This window comes from Acinonyx jubatus, chromosome A3 (genome assembly GCF_027475565.1).
Source record: "Acinonyx jubatus isolate Ajub_Pintada_27869175 chromosome A3, VMU_Ajub_asm_v1.0, whole genome shotgun sequence".
Lineage (NCBI taxonomy): Eukaryota > Metazoa > Chordata > Mammalia > Carnivora > Felidae > Acinonyx > Acinonyx jubatus.
The window spans coordinates 104,384,138-104,411,838 of record NC_069388.1 but is presented as its reverse complement, the minus strand read 5'-3'; the positions used below and the strand labels follow the sequence as shown (position 1 = coordinate 104,411,838).

Genomic DNA, 27,701 nt, shown 5'->3' with positions numbered 1-27,701 from the left:
CCTTTGGCAGGGCCCGTGCATAAACCATCTTTATAATCCAAAGAGCTTAGCACCCAGGAGGTGTACCAAAAGTGTTTGCAGAGTTGAGTTTACATAACAAGTGATGTAAGCTACACTTTTATAACTTCATCCTCTGTTTTTTAACCTCCTGTGGAGACAGAGAAGATAGCCCAAAGAGCATGCCCTTCACCAGCCATAAACACCTGCTTAGCCTGACTCCTTCTGGAGACCAGGATATATCTGCTATTCCTTTTCCTCACACCAGCACAACTATCTAAAGACACGGCAGAAAGAACCAACACATTCAAGGGATCAGTAGCTACCATGACCATATATCCCAATTTTCCAGGGATAGGCCCTCTTAACGTGCATTGTCCTGGCATCCAGTTTGGCCTAGTGAATCCCTTTTGCCCTCAAAAACGTTGTCTTTGGGCTGATTACTTATATGGTCCTCTTATTAACAGCCATGCTTCAACTGTGCCCTTTTTTTCTCTACTTGTACACCTTGAAGGGAGGTTCTGGAAACACCAGTGATAGGCTAAATTGTGCAGGGATCAAAGGGTAACTGGAGGTTGAGTGGAACATTTTCTGTTGCCCCTTAATTACCTAACACCCAAAACTGATAGTAAACAGACATAGAGGAAGTCGCGTTTGAAACAGAGTGGCCATTATCAAGAGTTAGAAGCCTATGTCAAAGCTCATTAGGAAGAGACAAACCTGCCCCAATATTGTCAAATCATCAATCCAGCCCCATCCAAATCCCTGGCCCTAGCACTCCGTTTAGCATATAAACTGAAGTGGACAGAAGAAAGAAACACGGGAGTCCTGAGTTACTGGCCTAGAGGGGGGACCAGAAACCTAAGTGGAATTTAAACACATCCCCAGTGATGCGGGAGGCTCCCAGGGGATCATTCAGAGAGAAGAGGGCAATCTGAGAAGAGACCATGATCTCATTTCCTGAAGGATGTCTGCTTATTCAGAAAACTTTGAGATCCTCCCCACTGCACCTTCAGAACCAGGAGAAGAAAAGTGGCAAGAGAAAGAAGGACAGAGAGAAGAGGAAACTGTGGAGGGCCTAAACATGCTCTACTTGGAATGGCAAAAAGTGTGTCTTCCTCCAGGGTCATATGGACACAATAGAGAGAAGCTAGGCTTAAGCTGTCTTGCCAGTACAAGACCCAGAGAGGCTGGCTGCCAGGAAAGGTGCATTCAAAGCTAAGTCTAAACCAGAGCCAGATTTTCTCCAACTGTGTGGTAAGGAGATACCATGCCCTTCACACACACTCTCCAGAAAGGATCATCCCAAATACACATGAACTTCCAGAGAGTCAGCCTTTGGACATCTGTCACACAGAGGCCATCAGTAGCTATTCAATGTTGTCCAGACTGGCAGTAACAATGAAGAAGCCACGCGGGGCAAGTTAAGGAAAAGACACTAGTACCTTTCTCCTCCCCACTTACCAGTATTAGTATGTAAGAGGAACTAGAAAAAGGAGAAAGACGCTGATGACGAACCTCAGGGACAACACAACCCTTCTCACTCCAGGTCATCTAGAGCTATAAGATGTAAGTTAGGCAGGAGTGGAATTCTAAACAGGATGGATTTTTGTTTGTTTGTTAACCTAGAAGTGACTGGGAGACTTCACATGTTTCCCAATAAGTCACTTAGGAAGCCATTCAGAGATAAAAGTTGCAATCAAGAGTTGAAGGAAATAATGAGAGTGAAGTAAAATTTCAAATTTGTACTTTACCAAGATGAGGCTAGCTACAAGAACTCAAAATCAAGATTTTTTTTTTTTTTTTTTTTTTTTTTTACGTTTGAGCTCTGCAAATTAATCAAGTGCTCAGAGACAAGTGTTCAGGGTTTTTATGAGCCTGGAAAGGTACCCTGGCTTAGCGTCCAAGCAAGGACTGACTTCTAGTCTGCAGCCTATGTTTATGTCCTTGCATTAAATGGCTGCTCAGCTTTTCACAAATTCATATCAATGATTTAATTTAACAGCATCTGACCCATCGATCAGAACCTGGCTGTGGCCTCAAAGCCTTCCCTGTTTGTTTTCCCAACCACTTTCCAAGGTCATGTTTTTTCTGCTCCAAACCCCTGCCTAAGGCTTCAGAGGATTCCCAGCAAGGACACAGTAGAGGGTGTCTTCTGCCTGGTAGTCTGACTCCCAGGTAGCAATGCTTTCTGTCTTGATCTTCTGCATCTGTTCCCCCTATACTTCGGTGACTCAAGATTTGAGAAAAGGAGAACCTTCCTCAGAAAAATGCTGAGAACTCCTCGGGAAAGGTAGTCTAAGGGCCATATTTGCTGCACTTTCAAAGGGTATTCTTTCGAAAACACTCTGAAATACTGTATTAGGTCTACAGGTTTCAGAAACTGCTCTGATAAAAATGGTTTAATCTTAGCATGAGTTATTTCAGTTAACAGTTTAATCTTAGCATTAATAAGTCTCCAACCCAGGCTCACTCAGGATCAGCTCCCACTAAGCCAGAGGAGTATAAAGACAGCTGAGCTCAGTCAAAAACTGGTTAAGTATTAACACTGTACCTATCTTACATGTGAGTGTCATGAACCTTTTTTTTTTTTCCCTGTCTTCCCCGTAGCCTTGTCGCTGGTGAGTTTCGTAGGAAGGTCTTCATATGATGGAAGTCAAATTAACGGTTGGCTAGGGTCACAGATCTCTTGGCTCCTGACTTTAAAAGGAACTTGGAACTAACCCCAATGTTTCCATGCCTTTCTTGGCTTTTGACTCAGCAACATTCAATTTAATGTACATCACTGTGCCAATCTTTTTGGTCCATGGCTACCCACAACTCCCATTCTGGGAGAAAGATTAACAATAACAAATCCCCACAAGTACTATAGTCTAAGTTTCAAGGAACACAAATTCTCTTCCCTACACTTTCAATACCTCTCAAATTACACGGGTGGCCCTAAACTCTACTTAGATGTACTGCCAACCCTTTAAGTTTCAGAAGATATGCTGTAACCTCAACCAGGTGTGTGCATGCACGCCCACCCCCCGCCGACACACACACACACATTTCACCATCACTATGACCACCACTACCACTGAGCCAAGTGTAAAATTTGGAAAACAAAGTACCAAACTCTGTTACTCACCAGACAGCTGAGAAATAGACTGGAAAGAAACTCATTGAGCAGAATAAACCACAATGAGCAAAACACATCCTAAAATATTTGAATAGGGCTTTAACGATACAATCTGAACTAATACACTTAATTTTGGTTTTTGCAGTTGTATTTGTTCTATCTAAAACTCTGTGTTTTCTCATGCGTTGTTGGTGAGAAGGCAAACTGGCACAGCCACTGTGGAAAACAGTACGGACGTTGCTCAAAAAATTAAAAATAGAATTGCCATAAGATCCACTAATTCTACTACTAAAATACTAACTCACAGTACTCTGGTTTCTCTTCAAATCGTATAAATCTTTCGCCTTTTAAAATACTAATTCACAGGGATTCATGCACCCCTATGTTTCCTGCAACATTATTTACAACAGCCAAACTATGGAAGCAGACCAAGTGTCCATCCATAGATGAACGGATAAAGAGGGTGGTGGGTATACACTGGAATACTACTGGGCCATAAAAAAAAGAATGAAACCTAGCCATTTGCAACAACACAGATGGACCTAGAGGGTATAATGCTATGTGAGATCAGTCAGAGACAGACAAATATCATACGATTTCACTCATATGTGGAATTTAAGAAACAAAACAAAGAACAAAAGAAACAACCCAAGAAACAGACTCTGAACCATAGAGAACAAACTAATGGCTACCAGAGGGAGGTGGGTGGGGAGATGGGGGAAATAGGTGACGGGGATTAAGAGTGCACTTATCATGATGAGCACTGAATAATGTACAGAATTGCTGAATCACTATATTGTCCACCTAAAACTAATATAACACTATATGCTAACTATACTAGAATTGAAATTAAAAAAAGAAAACTGAAAAAAATCTATGGTGTTTTACGAGGCAGGAAAGAAAGCTACAAGTATTAGGCTGCCCCACACGTACCCCCAATCTGGAATATTTAGAACAGAACCAACCTTCTTGCTAGCCCTCTTCCCCCTGTCTTTAGCATGGTTTCACCACCCCACAGTCATATTCTCAAGAGGTTTTTCAGGAAGCTTCTAATATTCTTAGAAAAATCACAGCATCCATCTGATGTGAAGGGAAACATGCTTACTGAAAGACAGGTTGCTTCATGTCCTGAAAAGAGCATGAGCTTTGCAGTAAAGGCAGACATGGGGTTAGCTCCTGCCCTGAGCTATGACCATTTGGTCCTATTACTTCCCTAAGCCTCAGTTACTTTATCTGTAAGATACGGTAATGTGATCCCACCTCGGAGTGTTATACTGACTCTAAGTAATATATGTGAAAGAGCTAGCACACAACACTTTTTTGATAAATGCTTTGCATATGAATTTGTAGCTCTTAAACTGAAACTGAGAAGCAGTTTCTGGACATTTTAATTATATAATACTCAATATCATTCAAATCTGCTATAAAAGTGCTTTGGTTCAGGAGATCTCATAAAATAGCTCCGTGAAACATCATCAGCTTTCTTTCAATTCACAGATTGTTATCTGCCCTCTAAAATCACCTGAGGAAGCCACAAGAAGATTTGTTTGTACACAGTTCAAAACATAATCAAGAATCTGATAATCTGCTGTGCTGCAACCCAAAGAGAACATAGGGGGGAAAGATGACGAATAAGGCATCGCTTCTTTGATCACATTTTCAACAAAAGAGCAAAATTCAGTACTGTTTAGCAGCTTACAATGTTTAACATCTATACTCGTAATAGAAACAGAAAACTATTTCCAAGACCTCTTTTTTACTTCGTTTATACAAATTCTGCATTTCTAACCCCACCTCCATGGAAACAACATTTAGGCAAGGAGCAGTCAAAAAGGTTTAAAATCCCAGTGGCTGCGATCACTGTGGCAGGGAGGAGGGCAGGAGAAAAATCTTTTTCAATTCCCCTCCTTGCATTCCTGCCCCCATTCTAGAGACAAACCTCTTACAGGCCAATTATAAATATAGACAGATACAAGCCTGGTTAAGACAAAGGCCCGTAAAGGAATGGATGAGCGCTATCTGCGTTTCACCACCCAAATCACGACCGCAAAGATCTGCTGACTTAGAAACTGAACTCTGATGACCCTCTAGTCTAGCCTCTCACACCATGCAGAAATTTCTACTGTAACATACCTAAACCCTCCCAGTGAGAGAACTGCATCAACTTCCTGCCAGGAAACCCATCCTATCCTGCTACAGCTTTGAAACTCAGGTCAAGCTCGGGAAAACTAGGAACTACAGACCCGCTTCACTTCATAGACAGGGTCTTGAGACGAGCTGCCAGAGCACAAACAAGGAGGAAGCCAACTTCTGGAGCTCCACTGATTCCCAATTAGGTGTCTATTTGACAGGCCTAACATTGCAGCAATTGTAACATAAGCAAAAAGTGGTTCTCCAAAGATGATGTTCTCAGCAGACAAGCATGCCAAGGGTGAAGAAAAGTAAAGACTTCCATCAGCTCCAAGGGCTCTAAAGGGTGACTCAGCCTGGTGTTTGAGCCTGAACTTCAATGGAAAAGAAAGATCCCGACCCCCTTTGTTTTATCTTCCTTGGCCTAGTCAATACCCAATTACCAGATTGGCACCTAAAGTGTGTGGAGCCCAATCCTAGACCAACAGGGTGTGATCCCCCTCGATTACCCCTCTTTCCTCTGTCGAAGGAAGACCTACTCAGGTGACTTCTTCCTCTCTGACAGAGGACTAATTGGGGAAGCCTGTAGAGTGAAACTGGCTTTATTGCCTGCTGGCTTGGTAATTAAGATGACTGGATGTTAAACAGAATTACTGGGATCACTTTGCAAAATATACAAATATAAAATGATTACACTGTCCACCTGCAACTAACATAATGTTATATATGTCAATTATATATCAATAAAAAGAAAATGGCCTTACATTTTGACTTCTCACGTGAATTCATGAATTTTCTAATGCAAAATTTACCTCCAACATCCAAAACACCAAGAAAACTGGGCTTTACCAACAAGTTACAGTGCCCGGGTCTAATTTATCTTTGTACCCACAATGTCCAGAGCAGTGCCAAGCACACAGCATGCGCTTGGCAAACATTAGCTGCCCTAAGCAAAGGACTGAAATGTGTTCAAATACTAACCTTCAAAAGCATTTCTTCTTGCTGGAGATGATTAGAATCATAGGGTTCTCCGTGCAGTTTCTCCATATCCGCAAATAAGGTTTTCGTACTCAACAATTTGCAGAAGGAAAACCTGAAGAGAGTCCTGACCTAAGAAATTCAAAAATAGGGGTGCCTTGGTCAGTTCTACTTCAGCTCAGGTCATGATCTCACGGTTCCTGGGTTCGAGCCCTGCATCAGGCTCTGTGCTGACAGCTCAGAGCCTGAAGCCTGCTTCTGATTCTGTGTCTCCCTCTCCTTCTCTCTCTCTCTCTCTCTCTCTCTCTCTCTCTGCCCCCCCCCACTCGTGCTCTCTGTCTCTCAAAAATAAATAAATGTTAAAAACAAAACAAAAAATTCTTTGGCATTTGTTCACTTGATCTATGTGCAATAGAACTTTTTCTTATTTATATATTCAGGACATTGCTCAAATAGGATCTTACTAAAGCTCCACGTGGACAGTTGTTGAAGTTGGCTAAAACTTACCTCTCATTTTGGACTTTTCTTAAGCCAAGTTGCAACAGCATGGCTTAAAAAAATGAGGGAGCTCTTTATGCAGGTGACTCTGACAGTAAGATGTAGAAAGCAGAATCACAGCTTCTTAGAGATCATTCTGCCACCCGCCAAAGGGGGTATATCAGAAATATCTCAAAAGCATGTGAGAGAGAGACAGAGACAGAGAAAGAAATAGCCCTCGGGGATTCTTTTAAAATAAAACATAAAACTCTATGCCTATAGGTGGTGTTAGACCACATCTCCAAGGCCTTCCTCATGCTAACAACTGAAGAGATTTGGCACCTGTAATAACGATGACATCTATTTTAATGTGATCTTTCTAAACTTAGATATGAGGTCACTCCCCTGCTCAGGGAGAGGGATGTGAAAGATTCAACCCTTCAGGACGGTGAGCTGAGATGCCCTGTTGGCTGAATTGCCTGCTGTACACACTCTGTCAGACGGCACAAATGTCAGCAACTTCCCCCAGTTTACAGGGAAGGCCCCCATCCTAAGCCCACCCTGGGACGTGTGGCCTGTCATCGACACAGAGGAGCAGGTGGCCTTCGGGGACTTCGACGTTGGCAGGGGGAACTGCTAGCCCTCTCCCCCACCCCTGCCCTGACTGTTTCGTGGGTTTTTAAAAGGCCTTTAGGGTTTGCCCCATCCAGGAAAAAATAAATGAATAAAATTTTGTAGGGTTTCTCACCAGCATGAGCTCAGCAGGTGGCTCCTAAGGGACGTAGGATTACTAAACACTTTCCCACATGCTTTACATTCATTGCGTTTCTCTCTTGTGGAATTTCTCTTGGGCATAATATGGTTAGATTTGCTTCAGATGGCTTGTCCACATCGGTAACATGCATAGGGTTTCTCTCCAGGTTGAGTAGATGCCTGCCGATTAAGGGATACGTGGTAATTGAAGGCTACGTGGTAATTGAAGGCTTTCTCGCTTTCATTGCGCTCAAAGGGATTCTCCCCCATAGAAAACCTGCGCCTTTTCCTGCCAGTAGATGGTTTTTCCCAAATTTCATTCTGCTTTGCGGTGGTCTCTGGGGTTCTTGGTTGAGCCTTCTGGTCTGCACACGTGTCCTTGAGAAGTTTCTCCCGGGTCCGCAGCTCTTCCTGCTCCTCCAGCGCCAGCAGGCTTGGGCTTTCCGAGATGAGACCGCACTGAAGCCAGCCGGGTTCCTAAAGTTCTATGGTGTCGTGTCTCTGTACAGGATTTTCCGAGCAGACTCCAGCAATGCCCGCTCTTCCTGGGATAAGTGCACCGCCACTTCCTCGAGGGTCCCCGCGTCCTGTGACCAGGCGGTCGTCAACCTTGGAGCCATGGCTTCCCGCTCCACGTTCCCCTCCTGCAAGCAGGCGGGGTCTTGAACAGACACCGTGACAAAAAAGCGGGCAGTCTCTCCTTTTTAAAAGACAAGGACAGCAGCTATCACACCTCAAGTGGCGGTGGCGCTGGAGGTCCCCACCAGGCCAGGAAAGCCAGACTTGCTCGCGGTCACGCGTGGGTGGGGGTGGCCCTGGCGCGGCGGTGCTTCCACTCCCTTCCGGTCTGGGGGCGGGGAGCTGAGGAAGGCCCTGTGGGCGGGCCCAGAAGCGCCTGAGGCGGTGGAGGGTGGAGGATGGAGGCTGGAGACTGGAGGTTGGAGGCTGGAGGGTGGCGGGAGGCGGGCGGGAGGGGAGGGGGGTCCCATCGCTTAAACGATAAACCGGTCATTCCCGTACCAGAGCCTAAAGTCCTTCTGCCTAGCCACTGCTTTCCCTTCTGGCCCTCGTTCCATTTACCCACCACCACCCTGCGCTCAGCATGCCATTCGCCAGCTTCACCCAGGCCACACTGAGCCTCAGTTTCCACAATTTTGCAGTACTGAGCCTCTCACGTACAGGCGAACTGACAGCACATTCCTCTGGAGGACCACCTCCAACAAGGGATAACGATGCATTAAGTTTGTCAACCAGCTCACTTCTAAAACAATCAAAAGGCATTACTCTTCACATCTCTTGAGGACAGATGGATAGAGCATGTTTCAAAATAGGAGACCAGAATAGGTGAACCTAGATCTCATTTTTTCCTTCCATGTGCAAATAGAGGTTCATTATTAAGGGGCTATATAACACAAGGACCTATCCAGTAAGTATCGGTGACAATGACCTCTTTGAGGAGACAGAGGAAATATAACCCTGTTATATTTATGAGATTTATTATATATATGGTCACTGTCTTTTAAAATTCTAATTTACTCATAATCCATTTCAGCATCCAGTTAAACTAAATTAACGTGAGTCCTGGATAAGCCTCATGTATTTTGCCATTACACAGCAGTTTCAAAATTTGGTGTGCTTGTTTGTTGTGTTATTGTTTGCTTGCTTGCTTGCTTGCTTGCTTGCTTGCTTATATGGGGCTTCATTAAGGAAAATGTGCATATTAAACAATTTTTAAAGTTCTCTAGAGGTCAAACTTTATCATAATCAATGTTTACATCTTTTGAGAGCTAACCGAGCGTCCAGGAACTCTTCCAACGGGAGCTGACTCCTGATATTGACAAGTGTGCAAATTGCCATAAAGATGAGGATCTTGTGATGGGTGGTTTTCCATTTTCTTACTGTAAGACGCTTTTCTGCATTTTTGTGCATAGTACTCAATGTCTCCCAATGTAAGATCTGGGCAAGAAGAGTTGTGGGACAAAGAGGAAGTGATAGATTCTCCCCTATAGCATTTTTAGACAGCAGCAATTAATTTCCTTCATAGTTTTCATGCCATACTCTGATTCAGTCACAATATTGCTATTGGACTTATTGATCCAAGGGGCATTCAATTTTAGCTGTGGAATGAAGAAAACAGCTGTAACATATTTTTTTTGTTAACCTAAATGATACTTAGTGATTGTCTGAATGAGACACTTATTTTTAAGAGTCTTTAAACTCTGTGATGTTAATCATTTGAGCAAAGTTCTTAGGCACTAACTAGCAGGTAATCTCTGACTTTTTTTGCAAAGAAAAGAATGTGGCCAAAGTAGTTCTCCACATCTCTGAGTTGTGCAGGTATGCATAGTCTATTTTATGTACTCATTTTAAATGGTGACCTGTTTTTTAATCCTTTTCTTGACTTGAGAGCTGGAAATCGATAAGTGTGTAATTAGAAAACATTAAAGATACAGGTACTAGAGCCGAAATGGCTGCTATCAGGAAATCCAAAAATAATCAAACTAGTGTCTTGGTTCTTTAATTCATACGCAACCTTTACTCACTGCTCTTTGATTAAAATGCTCCTTTGAAACTTAATTTATTTTTGCCCTCTTTGCAAGATGATTGATGATTAGGATTTTTCTGCAGTCTGCCAAAATTATCCATTTACATACCACTGACCACCCTCTGCGACAGTGACACTTTTATTGATGAAGTTCAATTTTCTATTAAGAACTAAGAGTGAAATATTATGTGTATGTAAGTCCGTAAATAAAAGAAATAAGTGACTTTGATGGAATATTCTAAAGCAAAAACAATACTTTAAAAGATGAAGCAGGAAGATAGAGCATCCGCTTCTCAGTCCTGTATGATGAAGCCAGCTCCCAGCCACCAAACAGGACAAGGAGTTCATAAAAACCTATCACATTTGCCTTTTGTTCCCCAAATTTATGCAAGTTAGTTGCCACTTCCCTGTGTAACTACCTCTTACTCTGAGCTTTTCTAGCACCTCAGTTCCCCCAAGGTCTCCCATCCCTACACACACTCTTATATATCTCCCACTTTTTTGACTCCACACCTCGGGCTTAATTTCCCACCCAAACCTTTTCAGCAACTATCCAGTTGAGGCTCATTGCTTGGACTCTTAGAGGATACAACTTTCATCTCTTCTGGGGCCTGGAGTCTTGCCACAAGTAAAAGAGTGTTTGTTTCCCTGGCCCCAGAAAATGCACAGGCTGCATCATCCCACCCTACTCACTCAAGTTAGTGAGGAGTTGAGTTAGGGGGAGTTGAGTTAGGAGAAGTTGAGTTAGGGGAGTTGATAGTTGCCTATTTACACATTTAAGGGGCCAAAATCACAAAAACCAGGATGACCCAAGAAAGAAGAAATATGAGCTTAGGAAAAGGAAAAATAATTTATCAACACGTACTATTTGGTACTGATAAACCCATAATGATAGGTCTAATTTTTACTACAAACAAAAAAGACATTAAGAACTTAGAGAAGATGCAAAGCCCCAGATGTTTAAAATTTTTTAACACTTTGATTATTATATTTGGAAAAAGAGACATTATCTGATTAATATATCTGATTTTTTTATTCCATAACTTCCCAGACCCTCTCCAGGCAAAATCATATAAGGATTCTGAAAGTGCTATTTCTCTTTGTTCAATCTTATTTATATCATTTTATGTCATATTATATGGTTTATAGTGATTATTGAATAAGTACAAAAGAATACTTCCATGCAGAATTTATAATGAATACTCATGCTGCCAGCTGACCTAGCTTAAAAGATAAAACACTTTTATCTTTTATCATCAAAAATGATCTTGATGTTCCTATGTGCTCCCACATGATGTCCCCCTCTGCTGTGGTCTACGCAACCTTGCTCCCAATAATTCTGTGTGTGTTAATCCCATACTTCTCTTTGTGGTTTTATCACCTATGGTTGTATCTCAACAATGCAGTATGTAGTTTTGCATTATTTGAACTTTATACAAATGGCATAATTCTTCTGAAAATTATCTACTTGTTTCAAACCTGGTTCATGCAGGTTGATTCATAGAGCTGAAATTCATTAATTCTCAGTCTTGCATTTTGTTCTACTGTATGAATATACCCACTTTCAGTTCAGTTGGACTTTTTGGTTGCTTAAAATTTTTGCAACTACAATCATTGCAGATACAAACATTCTTGGCTCATATATACAAGTTTTCTCCTAAACATGTGCCTAGGAGAGGAAGTTCTGGGGTATACGATTAGCACAAATATTTAAATTTACAAAATAATGTTAAATAGTTTTCCAAAGTGATTTTATCAACATATTCTATCTCTGAATTACTGTGACAGGTATCTGTTAAAATATTCTGCTATGTTGGTAAATTTGATAAATTCTACTTATAGTTTTGGGGGGGTGTTTATGGCCTTGTGATTAAGTTCATAGAAGTTCTAAACTATTACAACTTTCTAGTGGATTGAAACTCATTGCTAAGTAGTAATTTTTTATGTCTCTAGCAGTGCATTATTTGAATTTTATGTCTGAAAGTTGATTTGGTGTGATATTAATATAGCTTCTTTATCATTCTTGTAGTATTAGCCTCCTCTATCATTTTTTTCAAACTTTTACTTCTAACGTTTCATGCCCTTATGTTTCAGGTGTGTATCTTGTAAACATCCTGCATCTATATGCTTTTGTATAATCTGAAATATTTTCTTTTCAACTTTAGTCAATGTATAATTACCATTATTTCCTCCTTTCCAATCTTTATTCCTTTATTTTATTTTTTTTTTAATTTTTTTTTCAACGTTTATTTATTTTTGGGACAGAGAGAGACAGAGCATGAACGGGCGAGGGGCAGAGAGAGAGGGAGACACAGAATCGGAAACAGGCTCCAGGCTCTGAGCCATCAGCCCAGAGCCCGACGCGGGGCTCGAACTCACGGACCGGGAGATCGTGACCTGGCTGAAGTCGGACGCTTAACCGACTGCGCCACCCAGGCGCCCCTCCTTTAGTTTATTTTAAAAATATTTTCGTATGCTATTTATTTGTGCCTTCCCTTTTTTTTTACCTCCCTCAATTTTGCCAAATGTTTTTCTTATTTTCAATTTTATTTCTTGATTATTTCTATTGTGTCTTTGTTTTCTGTTCCATCAATTTTTTTGCTTTTATGTTATTTCCTTCCTCCTATTTTCTTTAGGTTAATATTGTTATCCTTTTGTTAATATCTTGTTGTATACTTAGCTCATTAATTTTCAACTTTTATTTTTCTCTAATGTAAGAATTTAAGGTTAAAAATATTTCTCAAACATTACTTTTATTGCCTCCTACAAGTTTTGTCTGAACTATTTTCTTTCAGTTCTTAGCACTTTTTAATATTCATTGTGAATTTTTCCATGAGTTTTCAGTAATTTAGAAAATTATTTTAATTTCCAAATATTAAGAAAATTATTTCTCTTTGCTCTTAAGCTCTGATTTAATTGCATTGTGGTTAGGGGTTTTCCCAGAGCAGTAACTTCGAAATTTAATGGAAACTTGCTTCATTGCCCAATACATAATCAACTTCATAAATACCCCATTTATAAAAGCTTGACAAGAATGTATATTGTCTAATGTTGAACGCAAAATTCCATATATGTCCATTAAATCAAGTTTGCATCTATATGTTCTAATTCTGTAAAAAATTGGCTTAATTTTTTTTGCAGTTTTTCCTACCAATAATAGGGAGAAGTACAGAATCTCTCATTATGATGGTGGTGGGTTTGTCAGTTCACATATATTTTGAGGTTATTTTAATTAGTTGCACACATTTTTAGATTTGTTATATTTTCCTCAGGGAACCAATTTTTTCTCATTGCGTTACAACTTTCTGCATGCATTAGACTTTTGCCTTACAATCTTTTTTGTGTGTGATATTAATATAGTACACCAGGTTTCCTTCATTAGGAATTTTCCGACAAACCTTTCTCTACCCTTTCACTTTCAACTGTTATGTGTCCTTACACTTCAGATGCATCTTTTGTAAATGACATTTATCTGAGCTATTTATCAATTTGCAATCTCTGTCATTCAACTGGTGAGTTAAGTTTATTTACATTTATTATAATTATCAACATGTGAAATTATTTCTACTATATATTTCTTTTGTTTCTCTCACTTCTTTCCTGTTTTCTTGCTTTTTCTTATTGAGTTTTTGTTTCTTTTCTTCATAAACACACTGTTTTTCCCATATACTGACTTGGAATTTATACTCTTTCTATTTATATAATGATTACCTGTAACATTTTACCATGCTTGTTTAACAAAGTCTAACATTAACCCATCCCTGAACTTTAAAACAGAGTAGCATTGATCATCTCCTCCTTTCCCAATTTACATACTATTTGACACTAGCATCATTATTTTATTCAGACAATGCTTATCTGGATTGTTCAACAGGTTTTTTTCTTTTGTTTTGTGATTGTTTCGGCTTTGTCTTTAAAAATAGTCTTGGGGCGCCTGGGTGGCTCAGTTGGTTAAGCGGCCGACTTCAGCTCAGGTCATGATCTCACGGTCCGTGAGTTCGAGCCCTGCATCGGGCTCTGTGCTGACAGCTCAGAGCCTGGAGCCTGTTTCAGATTCTGTGTCTCCCTCTCTCTGACCCTCCCCCATTCATGCTGTGTCTCTCTCTGTCTCAAAAATAAATAAACATTAAAAAAAAAATAGTCTTTAGATTTTGGAGGTTTCATGAGAATAGATTTCTTGGTAGTAGGCTCCTGTTTCTTGTTTGTTTGTTTTTTAACCTTTAAATGTCTTTTTAGAATATATTTTACATCATTTGCATCATTTTTAACTATAAAACCATTTACATCATTTTTCATTGCTTTCAGCAGAAGTATTATTTAGGGAAACTAGTCTTTAATTTCTGCAGATAGAAGAGCAACTCACAAAAATCTTTAAATATTTATAAAATAGGACCTAAAGAAGTAAATTGGGGGAAAATGACTTTTTTATAGTAAGAATTGCCATCTTTCATGTAAAGAGATAATCCACCATTAGTGGAGCTTGTGTTTTGAATTAGAATGATCTGCACAGCTCTAGCCTTATTGCATGCTCTGTTTCCCAGGTGGCCACTGGCACACATTCCTAAGTTGGCAGAGGAAAATTCTACCCTGGCCTTGAAACAGAGCCTGGATAATTGGTCCATATGAACACTGTAGCCATGGCCTTGGCTCCTTAGCAGCATGTGCTGACCAACTAAGCCATCCCACTAAACTGACCACCCTCTTTGATTACTCCCAACAAAGGAAAAGCACTCATTTTTATCCTTAACTTCAACTATAATAATGATGCATACACAGAAATATACCTGATAAATGTAGATAAAAGGACTAAACCAGAAAAACATCATTTCCATCACCAATGGAATAGCTGACCCAGACAAGGATCGATCATTACTGGGTGCCAAAGCCACCAAAATTCACAGTCTCTCAATCATCCTACAGATTACATATCAAATGCAAAGAGGAAACTACATTTTACAGTGGGGAGATCTCACATTCAAAAACCCACTGCTGTGGGACAACCGGATGTCAGGTGATACAATAAGAAATACCAACATTATCTGTGTGGTATCTTGCCCCAAACATTTAGCCTGATTCTAATCATGAGGAAAAAAAGTTTTAAGTTCAGAATATAGGCCAATCTACAAAACAATAAGTCAATGCTCTTCAAGAAAAAGTCAATGTCATTAAAAATAAACAAGTAAAAGGCAAGCAGAATGCTCTGGATTAAGAGACTAAAGTCACATAACAACCAAATGTAATGCAAGAACTTTGACTGGATCTTGGATTCTTAAAAGACATTTCCTCAGTTGAATATGGACAGCACATTAGGCAATGTTACTGAATTAACATTTTAGGTGGGAGACTGGCATTGTAGTTATGCAAGAGAATGTCCTTGTTCTTAGGTTTTACAAGCCGAAGTGGTTAAGTGTGAAGTGTCATGATGATTGAAACTTAGAAGAAGATAAAGAGGGAGAGGGGTGCCTGGATGGCTCAGTCAGTTGCGTCTCTGACTCTTGCTTTCAGCTCAGGTCATGATCTCACAGGTGAGACGGCACCCTGTGTGGAGCCCCCGCATCAGGCTCTGTGCTGATAGTGTGGAGCCTGCTTAGGATTCTTTCTCTCCCTCTCTCTCTGCCCCTCCCTCATGCTGGTGCTCTCTCTCTCTTTCTCTCACTCTCTCTCTCCAAATAAATATTTTTTTTTTAGAAAAGATAGAGAGAGAGATAGATTAGGGGAGTCAGAGAGAAAGAAAGAAAAAGGGGCAAATGTTTACAATTGAATGAGGGATATATAAGTGCCCATTTTCTTAAGTAGACCGATATCTTAAGAAGATAGATATCTTCTTCAAGTTCTTCAAAATAAAAAGTTGGGGAAATAATGTGTAATGACCCATTCGCTTCCCTTACCTCACTAAACAAGAAATCTAATCCTGAAATGGAGCCTAAGAGATTCAGGTAGATAGAATACATTTCAGAGTGAAGGTTGATAAACGGGGAAACAAATGTCCAAACAAGTTATGGCACCTCCTTATGGATCTTAAGACGTTGGGTGCATGATTGTGGGTGACTTGATATTACAATCACTCAAGCTAAATGTCTGGTTGAAAGCTGATACCTCAATGTTCCCTCCTGCTTAGGAATTTCTGATTAATTCCTAATTAATTTACATTAAAGACATTATCTTATAATTAGTTAAGAATTCAAAAGAACAATACAACAGAATAATGCATTATGGAGGTCTTTGAAACTATATTGAGGCTTCAAAATGTGGGTCAGCACACTGATGCAATAGACTCCCAGTAGTTAACTTGTGTTAATATTCAGTATCTCCCAGCATAGTTTAAAATAGAATCCAATTCTAACACCAATGGATTAGGGAAATAAAATTTTCCCCTCAAGCCTAAATTCTGGCCAGTCTGCATTGTTGAACCATTTTATCCTAAAGCCATTATTAACTAAGAATGTGTATTTTAGGGGCACCTAGCTGGCTCCTTTGGTAGAGTATGCATGCTACTCTTGATGGCAGGGTCACGAGTTTGAGTCCCACTTTGGGAATAGAGATTATTACTTACAAGAAAAGAAAAAATAAATAAAAAATACAAAGAATGGGTGTTTTAGTTTGTACATTGTGCCCTCTTGGAAGAACTTGAGAATGTTAAGATTGATGTTGGCAATATGTTAGGGACAATAAAAGCCACTGGAGCAAATATATATTTTACAAGAATACCATACTGTGAAAAAGTAAAGCAATTACAAGGTAAATTATGAAACATAATGCAAATTTAAATAAATGTCAATTTCTAATTCTATAAATTCTTTCTTATTTGCATTAAATACCAATGTTAATAAATCATTCCTATAACTACCAAAAATGGCTGTACTGGTTAAAACAGTTAAAGCTTCGGGCACCTGGCTGGCTCAGTCGGTTAAGCGGCTGACTTCAGCTCAGGTCAAGATCTCATGGTTTGTGAGCCCTAGCCCCGCGTCAGGCTCTGTGTTGACAGCTCAGAGCCTGGAGCCTGCTTCGGATTCTTTTTCTCCCTCTCTCTCTGCCCCTCCCCTGATTGTGTTCTGTTTCTCTCTTGAAAAAATAAGTAAACATTAGAAAAAAATTTTTAAACAGTTAATTCTTTAAACAAAATATCTACAAAAAGCATACCACTAGGGTATACAGCTTGAAAATATGAAATCTTAAACATCTTGCCTAGATATTGAATCATTTACATGATAAAGAAAATAATTATTTTACCAAGTGACAATTTATCTGTGACACTTCTTAAATAGTCTACGGAGACTCAAGACTCAAAAAGAGCTTTGTATCCAGAAAATGCCTAAATCACCTAAGGAACTTCTGATTTTGTTCTTAGAGATTTCCAGGGTTGAAGATTTGTCTTGTTCATGAACATTTTCATCATCAAGAGCTTCTTCCTTCTCTTACCACAAGTTATCCCTTGTAATGTTTGTTTAAGCTAAGCTGGTCAAAGTTATGTGCTGATATGGTATAGTCATAGCAATCAACTGAAAGTTATTTCAACTTGCTCTAAAAGGACTCCTCTTGGATTCTGTTTTCCTGCTTCTCTGTATCTCTCTTGCAATGGAATGACTGACTGGTAGAGCTGAAAGGAACTTTTAGACTATATTGTTCAGTGGTTTTCAATATGGGCGCTGAGAAGTCTTCATGGTTTTCACAGATAGATCTTCTCTGTCTCCCAACCAGCAACCAGAGTTTCCCAGAAAGCTGACATTTATAGTGAAAACTTGAGGTCTCCATTTGAGACTCCTGTTCTTGGTTATTCACTTTTACTTAGTTCTTAATCTTTTCAATTTTTTTTTCTTCTGTGGACCATGCCAAATTTCTGAAAAACCCATCAATTTTAAAGACTGTAAAATTGGACATACGGAGAGTCCAAAAAAAACTTATAGTTTTCAAGTGAAGTGCTGACCAAAAAGAAATTACAGTAAAATTTATTTGTAATTTACATCCCAGATGTTATACTTTGGTCATTTACAATGCCTTGAGTAAAAAGAACAAGAATAAAGAGAAAGAGTATTAAAAACAAGAAAATTACAGCTATATTGCTTATGAAAAAGATTTCACAAGAGTAATAATTCATTTTTAAATATAAAAAAAGTCTAATTGTCTTTATTTTTTAATTAGTTTTGAATAAATAACATAGTCACAAATTTCAAAAATTAAAAAAAAAAATTCTGAACATGTCCACAGTGACAGCATCCTTCCTAGCCTGGTCCTCTGTCCATCAAGTCCTCCTCCCCTTCCTCAACTTCAAACAGGGTAACTGTCATTATTGTGTCTGTGTATTCTTCCAAAAAAATGTATACACAAAAATATCAAATACAATATGTATTTTTCTACCCCCCTCAATTTTGCATGAATGTAAATATTCTATACATGCTACTCAGAAACTTTCTTTTTTCAATTAATATGCCTTGAAATATTTATTGAACCTGGCATCTGTTATGTGCCTGGCACCCTTACAGGAAGCTATAAGAGAATTACACAAATATGCTACTTCTAATTCTCATCACAGTATTCTAGAAGTCGTCATAAACTAAGTTGTCATTAATTGTACCATATTTCTTCATGTGAACATTATAATTGGGGGATTGCATCCATAACCCAACAACCAAATCAAATAAATTATAGTTAGGACCCAAAATATATTAAATCAAAAATAGAAAAGAAATCTTTAAATTATTGTTAGACAGTTAATATAATTATTTCTCAAATACCACAATTATATACATATAAATACAAATTTCCAAATGATTATATATCAATGCCCCAATGCCTGCAAACAAACTTCTAACATAAATTTTACCTATCTAAAAATATATTCACCACACACACATTTGATGATATTTTTCTTGACTTCTTAGAATTTTTAAGGTTTTGTTTTTTGGTTTTGGGTTTTTTTTTTTTTTTGCATGATTCTAAGGCCTCAAATCTCCTTTTTTGCAGTCACATGCTTTCTTCTCTTGGTAAATAAATGTTTTATGCAGAATATTGAAAATCATTTCACTGATACCATTCTTTTGAAACAATCATTTTGAACATATACATATTTGAAGTCTTTTCAATGAGGGCTTGTTTTAAGAGTTTATTTTAAAACTCTCTTAAGTTGATCCTTTTGTTATTTTCCTTTGTCTTAACCTTATAAATAATATCATTGAGAGCTTTAAAGGGAAAACAGAATTACATGAGAGTCTTTTGGGCAGAGGATGTGAAAGCTGTAGGGCGAGGCTCATGATCACTCACTTTGGCCAAGAGTAGAGACAGGGGAGCAAGTGGAAGGGGAGCTTTGATCTCCATGGTGGAAGATGGTGTTCAACTTTTTTTTAACTGCCTAAATCACTGTGTAGCATTATTGACCTAGGAGGAAACCCTCAAATAAATGGACAAATATGGATGAGCGATAAAGAAAAGTCTGACGGCAAAATGGAATCAGTGAGTTGTAATCAGCAGGAATTGCCTGTTTTAAATCTGATTCTCAGCAACAAACTACTTATGGTTCTTAATTTTTTATGTCATTTCTGCTTTTAAAAACCTAAAATACAATCTATAACCTAAAGACATGGCAACATGAATTTTCACTCAAGGATAACTATTTTGATTTAATGATTTTAAATGTGCCATGAGGTGACTGTTAGTGCGGTGTAGATGTTCATCACAACAGGTGTCTTAAGAAAATGTTTTCTTTTGATGTTCTCCTATCTCCCTTTCTGCTCCTCTTACTCATCAGCCCTCAGACTCTGTTCCCCAAAAGGCTGAGTATCTTCACACTGCTTCGGGCCCTCTCTAGATCTTTACTCAGGACCACTCTCTTCCTGAAAGTTAAGAGCCTCCAAAATGGCCAACCCATTCCCCAATATCCAATCATATACCCCCTTCTCCTGGGAAAGCTCATGATTTGGGAGCAATGAGTATTGATTGGAGAACTCAGAGCTGTTGGAAATGCAGAACATGAAGAACAAGTGGATGAGCCAAAAGAAAGAATACCAATAGGATTACATCTGTATTATTTCTACAATTATATGCTACCACTGATTGTAAAACATACCGGTGAACTTGGTGGTAAGGTTGAGTTCCTGACACAGAAGTTGAATGAGTGTCGATGGCCACAATCATGGCAGTAAACTTGAGTTCCTGGCACTTCATATTTATTGGGACAGAACAAAAGCATTCTCTTCAATATGAAGGTTCTACAGGTAAATGTTGAATATTGTTTCTAGATGCATAGCCTTGAATGTGATCCTCAGCCCCCTCAAAGATTTGAATACCTTTTTATATGTCTGTGGTTTTAGTCAACTATCCAAGGTGAATTCTGTTGTTTGCAGCTAAAAGCTCTAATAAACTCTACTTCACAGAGTTGTGAGGCTCCAATGAGATACTGTAAATTAATTAATGTAGGTTGGTAGTATGATAAGTTTTTAAATTTGTGTTCAAAAGAAAGGATAACATTCAGTTGTGCTAAACACAGTTGACTCTGTAGTTTATTTTCCTTGTATTGTATGTCCTTTCTCAACAGCCCCTTATATAATTTGGACCATTGGGGAATAGTGAACAGCAGTTAAATATATATTAACCATATTGGTTTTACTATAATGATCCTTACTTAAAATTTATTTAAAACTCTTCACTAAAGTAATTTTTTAATGTTTATTTATTTTGAGAGAGAGGGAGAGAGAGAGAGAGAGACAGAGAGATAGCAAGTGAAGGAGGGGCACAGAGAGAGGGAGAGAGAGAGAATCCCAAGCAGACTCTATGCTGTCAGCACAGAGCTTGATGCAAGGCTTGGTCCTATGAACCGTGAGATCCTGACCTGAACCAATATTAAGAGTCGGACACTTAACCCACTGAGCCACCCAGGCACCTCACTAAAGCAAATTTTTAATCAAAGTAATTTTCATTATAGATTTATTTGTACTCAGCAATTCTTGCATTGTTACCCATCTGAGTCTCTGAGACACAAGACTATGAGGACTTTATGGGCAAGCACAATGCATCATTCATGATTATACCAGCACTGGGCCTGACATATAATAGATATTCAATAAATGTTCATTCAAATAAACTAAATTATAACCAGAAGGGCAATAACCTGAACACTCTATCAATTTCATTTGTTTTTAGTAGAGGCATTCCATGCATGTGTGGAAAAGTTTGCACTAGTCAGTTGGTGCTTCACTCTACTTCATTGTAGATATTTTTATTAAAAAATTTTTAAATATTTATTTATTTTTAAGAGAGAGACAGAATGCAAGTGGGGGAGGGGCAGAGAGAGGGAGACACAGAACTGAAGTAGGCTCCAGGCTCAGAGCTGTCAGCACAGAGCCCGACACAAGGCTCGGACTCACAAACCGCAAGATTATAACCTGAGCCAAAGTCGGACGCTTAACAGACTGAGCCACCCAGGCGCCCCTATTGTAGACATTTTTTAAGTTCCAAATTGATGAGTAACCTCTTGAATTTCTATATAAGTGATAGATAAAATAGCTGTATTATTTTACTGAAAAACAATTATTTTAAGCCAAACAAAGCCTAAACTCTCATCTCTCTCCCTTTGGGCTAATTAAGAGGTAATTATACACATGTAAAATGTGCAGCAACTAAAAAACAAGGTCTTCATGTGTGGACCTTATTGTTTGCATCTACCTGGACAGACCAACAAGAAGCAGAAATGCCCTTGAGATCGTTGCTGAGAAATCAAGTTTATTTCTCCTGGGTTATTTCATGGTGAATCAAGGGACAAATCTGACAAAGGAGGAGGAGAGAGAGGAATGCTGATTCATCTGTGAAATGACCGTCCCTTACATAATCATTCTTGTTCCAAGGGCCCTTCTGTACAAATTTTACAGAAGTGCATTTGGATGAAATTCTAACGAGATGTTCCCTGATGATCTCAACCATGAAACCACCAAGTCATTCCATTGGAATGTATTATGATTCTCTCTTCCTTGATGCTCTCATTTCATTATAGAAACTGATGCAAAAGTAATGAGCCATCCTACATAGATTTTGGTTAAATGCCTTACTTTAAAGATTATTTGGTCTGATCATAAAAAAAAGGAAGCTTAACTTTATTCCAAACTATTACCTTTGCAATTTTTTTCCAAGCAGAATTATAGTTACTAGCTTGCATCTAGTACTGTGTACGTAAACACTCAACTATCTTTAACATCTCAAATAACAGGAGACTTCTGGTGTTTACTTCCATAAGGTAGCCATCAGGATGCAGAATACTTCTGACTAAACTCATTAAAGAATGGAATACTTTATACAGAGTACAGATTAAAGATTAGGAACTTTCCCTTTGAAAAGATAAAGGCTAAAAGGAGGCTTGTTTGAAATTAATAAAATCATGTATGTGAACATAGATCAGGTTTCCAAACAATACTAACTGCTGTAAATTCAGTGTGTCCCCCCTAAAGTTCACTTGTTGAAACTTAGCCCCCACTGTAATAGTATCTGGAGGTGGGGCCTCTGGGAGGTCAGTAGATAACGAAGACAGAGCTATCAAGAATGACCCCAGAGAGCTCCTTGTTCCTTCCTGTAGCCATGCGAGGAAACGGGAAAGAAGGTCATCTGTGAAGCAGGAAACAGGCCCTTATCAGACACAGAGTCTGCCAGCACCTTGATCTTGGACTTCCCAGCCTCCAGAACTTCTATCTTGATAAATCACCCAATCTATGGTATTTTGTTATAGCAGCCCCAAATGACTAATTCAAATTTGGGGGGACAAATAGAGGGATACATAACTTTAACATAGTTAAGAGATGAACAAAATCTCTGGTGAGAATTATTCTCTGGTGATAATTATCCTTAATTATCACTCCTTTACCTATTCTATTAAAAACTGATTGGAGTTGGCAGGCTTCTTTTTAAAACCAGAGCCAGTCCCAGGAAAGGATCAAAACCACTAAACATTCACACTATAGTGCAAGCTACCATATTTTCTTTATCCTAAACATTTATAACTTATACATTCTTTTAGCAAGTAGTATCTCCTCCAATAACCAGATGCTTCAACTGCCAGCCCCACCAGCTAAATAAAATCAAGCACCAAACTCTTCCTTACCATTGCTCATAACTAAAATATAGGCTCCCATGATACCTTTGACTTGTGAAGCCCAGGTATATCCTAGGTGCAAGGGAGGTTGGTAGGAATTTCAGTTCTGACTTCTATAACAATAAAACTATCCTCATAAGTTGGTGATTTCCTTCAATATAGAAAGACTTAAAAAATATGATGGGTAAGCACAAATATAAGTGTCCAATAAAAGGCAATAAGATAGGACCCACTGTCCTCATTGTTCAGAGAGACTATGCATAGTAACTAAAATCACAACCCGGATATGGCAGACTTCCACTGATATTCCTTTCCTGACTGAATGTCAAAGTATCCCAAATCAATACTTCTGTTAGCAACAAATGCACCTCGGATAAACCTCATCAGCTATGATACTGCCCTTGTGCAAAGCTCCAAATTAATACTTATAAAAAAAAATAACCACACACTAGATTACCAATGGACAGATTTTAACACCTATAGGCAAATTGTTTTCAGATCCAGTAACTATGCGTTAACCCAAAGACAGAAAAATATGTCTGAAGATGCTGTCACAATTACATGTCGACATCAATCGAATCGACATCTGCCTCTATTGAAACCTCCAAAACAGGGAGTCTAAGGAGTTGGATAAAGAAGTTGAACTGCAGTCCTTCGGATGTTTCAGAAAGCTTGCAGCATAATTGTAGACAACCAGAACCTTGTTATTCATGTGTGTGGGAATTTTATGTGCTGTATTTAAGACATGAGTTGCAAATGAAGAGAAATCCCATGTTCACACCACTCCAGTGGGTGCTGGCTACAATTTTGCCTTGGCAGAGAAGAAAAAAGAAAGCCTCGCTCAGCTGCCATTGATTCTACTCTCTGTCCTTTTTTCTCTATGTCCCAGTTTGCAGGTGTGTTTTTGCAAAAATATTTTTAAAACTGACAACAACAACAAAGCATGCCAATGACTGATATGCCGAAACAGGATTTCCATACGGCTGGAGGCTTTGTTTATGCCCTGACACATGCAGGACAGACACCTTTTGTGTATAAGCGCTGAATCATAGGATCTCAGAGGTAAAACAGCCCTCAAAGCAATGGAAATCAGTTATATTCGGTCATGAGTAAGGCTGAGAAAATATTAAAGTAGATTTTGAGTCTCTACTTTTCATTAAATGTGGCTACCATTATTTTCTAAATGACTTGAATAGCAAATGCATCTTTTATCCACACCAGGGACCTAGAATACAAAATACAAATTAAATCTTTAAAATTTATGTCCAATAAATATTGGTAAAACTAGGAGAGCGTACTTTGGCTCAGTCGGTTAAGCATTCGACTTTGGCTCAGGTCATGATTGCACCGTTCGTGAGTTCGAGCCCAGCGTCAGGCTCTGTGCTGACAGCTCAGAGCCTGGAGTCTGTCTTGGATTCTGTGTCTCCCTCTCTCTCTGCCCCTCCCCTGCTCATGTTCCGTCTGTCTCTGTCTCTCAAAAATAAATGAACATTAAAAATAATTGTAAAAAAATAATTGTAAAAAATAATTGTAAAAAATTGTAAAAATAATTGTAAAAAAATTGTAAAAATATATACTTTGGGGCATATATTAGGGGGCACAGTGACTTTAAAGGACTTTAACACTGTAGTTCTAAATACAAATATGGATATCTAAGTCAAAATCCTTCTTCATACTATAATGGAGAGAATGGTCCATATTATGTGGAATAGCTGTTTTGTTCTATATGTGCTATGCCTTATTGCAGTACAATTATAAAGAAACTAAACTGGGGTCTAAGAAACAATCATTCAGATAACTATGTGTGACTATCAATGTCAAATCCCCTGCAAAAGTTACTCCTCTTTGTATTAGCAGGTGCATCTAAAAGTATAAAACTTGTGGAGTGAGCAAACACTAAAAATCCTAAGAAAGAAAAGCATCCAATTATCTGTGATTTAAGTGACTAGTAGTTACCTTAACCACTATTAGTTTTTTTTAAATCTAACAGACTTTTTTTAAAAAAACACAAAACTAATAGAATTCAAAATGTTTCGTATCAATTTAAAAACTAAATTGAATTTGCATCAAGGCAAATTAAATTTGACCTCTTTATTCTGACTCCATGAAAAACAGTTCTGGGTTAAACTAGAATATTAAATTTGCCACTAAGAAGTTAGCGTTCTTAGACATCACTCTGTATCTTGAAAAGCCTGTTTCCTTTTTGCCCTCCAATTCTGTCATTTTTTACTCTACCTTAGATTTCTGTTTCATTATAGGCACCCTACCCAGAAGTGGCAAGGATTTACTGAAAATTATATGAAGTTCCAACTTGAAGTAAAAAAGTAGATGAGAAGGGAAAGTGTTACCCTTCTACCAATTGGTAATTTAACTTCTGTTTTATTTTTCTGTTTATTCGTTTGTTTGTTTGTTTTCCAACAGAAAGGGTGCTAGATGCCTGGGCAAAGTCCATAAAATGTCTTTAAAATCTGTGAGTGGAATTCACCAGTAATCCATTGCAGCCTTTCCATGACTCCTAAAATCTGAGGTGGCACAAACTGATCTTTTGCTATGACTGCCTTTAAATTCACTGGCAAATGAGTGAATTGTAAATGCCTTGAGGTTAAGGAACCCTTTTTATTATCATTTTTTTCTTCTGGTTAAAAAAAATAATCCCACACAAAGAATTCAAGGATAGGGACTTGGGCGGAGAAAGAGCATAGATTATGTCCATTATTACCGACTTATTAAAGTGGAATAACATTGAGGGCAAAACCAACAATGCAAAGAATTCCCAACCACCCCTGATTTTTCTTTTTCCAAGAGAGTTGCTAATATTCTTACTTTTCATTTTTGTGTCCTTATTTTACTTTTTGGTCATTAAAAATATTGGGCTAAACCCCACTGGTAGACCACAGTCTAGGCTTTGTGCCACTTAATGATTAAATGGAAAGAAAATGTCTTGGGGCGCCTGGTTGGCTCAGTCAGCTAAGTGTCTGACTCTTGATATCGGCTCAGGTCCTAATCTTGCAATCCTGAGACCCAACCCCAAGTCGGGCTCTATGCTCAGCCAGTCTCTCTCTCCCTCTCTCTCTGCCTCTCCCCCACTCATGCACACACTCACACTCTCTCTCAAAATAAATAAATAAACTTTTTTTAAAAGGAAAAAAAAGAAAATACCTTACTCATTGTAGAAAAGAAAACCCTTATTTATTTATTTCTATGGAAATATTGCAATGAGTTGTAAACATTTTATAACCAAAGAAAAACAAATAATTGCACTAGATGGAATTGAGAACACAAATAGCAGAAGAACATACAACCAAAGAGTTAAATGTGATTATCTCTGGATGGAAAGAATATGTAATTTTACTCCTTTTTTTTTAGTAGTAATTTCTAATATTTCAACAAAAGGCATATATTGCTTTTGTAAAAAGAATAAACGATAAAAGTCATGTTTGATTTTAAAAATACACAGCCAGAACTTAGTCCACAACACAATTGCAGAGGCCTCTATTCTATTCAATCCTATGGCCTTGCAGGATGATAAGGATGAAGGAGAGATTCTTCACAAATCTGGAAGCAAATACAGCGCAGTGGTTAAAGGCACGGGTTTTGAAGTCAGACAGACTTATTTTGGAACTGTAGCCCTTCCTCTTGCTCTGTGTGTTTAGCCAAGCTTGCTAAGCTCTCTCAACCTTGGTCTCCGCCATTGTAAAACGGGACTAAGGATACCCAAGTACAAAGTTCAAACTCACTGTGAGGATTAAGAAAGGATTAAGTCTTTTAAGTCTGCCATTTTTGCTAGTAGCCTTTTGTTAGTAGAATGATAATAATTTGTTTTACTGATGTGTTCATAAGAATTATTTTGGATAACATGTATAGTATTTTAGAAACTCAGAAGGTTAGAAATCTTCTGGCTCTAAATTTTATGTTAATTGAAACATACTTCAAAGGCTATCAATGAGGGGTAATAAAAGGGAAGTTAATTGAAAAGCCTGAAGCTGTGATTGATCCCCTAGAGCGTTTGTTGTTTCGAAAGCATTCGGGACTGGGGTTTGTCCTAATTAAGGAAACGAGCATTCTAGGAGCTATTCCGTGGCCCCTCCATATGGCATGGTGGGAGACCAGCATTATTTTAGCCTTGGTCCCCTAAACAATGTTTTCTTCTGTCTGGAGTCCCAGAATGCTTCGACAGCCTTCATGGTGGTTCCTCTTATAAGAGACATAACAAACAAGATGGATAACAAGCCCTCCAGAAAAATCTGTTTTTCTTGAGGATAAATGACAATGTTCTACTGTCCTTAGAATTTTCACTTTCCCTTTTCTAAGAACAAATAACCGTAAGTGTAATATTCTAAATCACCGTCACTCAAATTCTTGTGAAACATTAAGGAAAACTATCCTATCACATTAAGAAAAACCTAAGTGAAGGGCGCCTGGTTGGCTCTGTCAGTAAGCGTCTGACTTCAGCTCAGGTCATGGTCTCGTGGTTTGTGGGTTCGAGCCCCACGCTGGGCTCTGTGCTGACAGCTTAAAGACTGGAGCCTGCTTCAGATTCTGTGTCTCCCTCTCTCTCTCTCCCCTTCCCTCGCTCATGCTCTCTCTCTCTCTCAAAAATGAATAAACATTAAAAAAAGTGTTTAAGTAAA

At 38.6% G+C, this 27,701-nt stretch overlaps 1 long non-coding RNA gene across 1 annotated transcript in view; it reads right to left on the bottom strand.

Annotated features, from left to right (window-relative positions):
* The window catches only part of LOC128311269 (uncharacterized), a 395,847-nt gene that overhangs the window by 133,502 nt on the left and 234,644 nt on the right, over positions 1–27,701 (bottom strand). Inside the window, exon 3 of the long non-coding RNA XR_008289500.1 lies at positions 6,230–6,358. This is a non-coding gene — a long non-coding RNA (uncharacterized LOC128311269). The remainder of the gene's footprint in view (positions 1–6,229; positions 6,359–27,701) is intronic.